Here is a 285-nt window from a genome sequence, read left to right on the forward strand (position 1 = left end):
GTTATCTAGATTAACCTAACTAAAAAAATGTTCCTAATAACGAACATCTCTCTCTCGTTACGTAATCGATCTCAACACGTCTGTACAGCCGACGTGCAGATAAAACAACCTTAAGACTGCATTAGAAATTCCTTCACACGATCCGAATCAAAGCTTCGGTTTTCAGTTAACAGCGAGAGGTTCGAAGTTCACTTGGCGACAGGCTTCCCACTTCCCACTGTGTTGATGGTGAGTAAAATCTGTGTTATTTGAGCTATAACGGTTGATGTAGATGGTGGTGTGAGC

General features: G+C 41.8%; 1 protein-coding gene across 1 annotated transcript in view; it reads left to right on the forward strand.

The window, feature by feature from the left end:
* Positions 1-204: 204 nt before the first annotated feature.
* Positions 205-285, forward strand: part of LOC119589216 (organic cation transporter protein-like) — a gene marked incomplete at its 3' end in the record, with an annotated part of 10,042 nt that continues 9,961 nt past the window's right edge. Inside the window, 1 exon segment of the mRNA XM_037937820.1 lies at positions 205-228.

The sequence above is a fragment of the Penaeus monodon genome, chromosome 25 (genome assembly GCF_015228065.2).
Source record: "Penaeus monodon isolate SGIC_2016 chromosome 25, NSTDA_Pmon_1, whole genome shotgun sequence".
Classification (NCBI taxonomy): Eukaryota; Metazoa; Arthropoda; class Malacostraca; order Decapoda; family Penaeidae; genus Penaeus; species Penaeus monodon.